Here is a 635-nt window from a genome sequence, read left to right on the forward strand (position 1 = left end):
CCCTAACACCACCTAAGCTTTTTTTTTATTTTTTTTTTCGTTTTTATTTCTGTCATATCCTTTGTGTCTTTTCTTCTTTCTATTCCTTTTGCTTTCGTACACTTCTCCTTTGCTTCATTCGCGTTTTCTCTTACATTTCGTTCTTCTCTAAACTTCTCATAAATCTTATTCCACCCTATTCTTATTCCTCCCTTCGCTCAATCTGAGTCAGGTTTAATCTATTCGTATAATCTCCGTCTTATCATTAATCTTATAATATCCATCTCCATGTTCATATCCTGTTCATATATTCCCCTTTTATCCGAAGTTCAATTATTACTGTTCAAAAGATTTTTTTGTGTAACAATGACATCCACTATACCGTTTGGACTGCAAGCTAAAGTGTGTGTTATTTAATGCTACACTAATTGGATATAAATAGGATGGATGCATTTAATTCCTGAGTCTTTAATCAGCAATGTCCGTATAATTTCATATTGAATGGATAATCGCTCTTAATACTCTGAATATGATTCGTGATAATTTTTTTTTCTAAATGATTCATGTAACTGTAAGTATCATTACGTTAAAGCGGGTCGTAGATTATGCTCGGTGAAAGGATATGATTGATCGTATTAGATGAATGCAATATTTGG

The sequence above is a fragment of the Penaeus monodon genome, chromosome 28 (assembly GCF_015228065.2).
Source record: "Penaeus monodon isolate SGIC_2016 chromosome 28, NSTDA_Pmon_1, whole genome shotgun sequence".
Lineage (NCBI taxonomy): Eukaryota > Metazoa > Arthropoda > Malacostraca > Decapoda > Penaeidae > Penaeus > Penaeus monodon.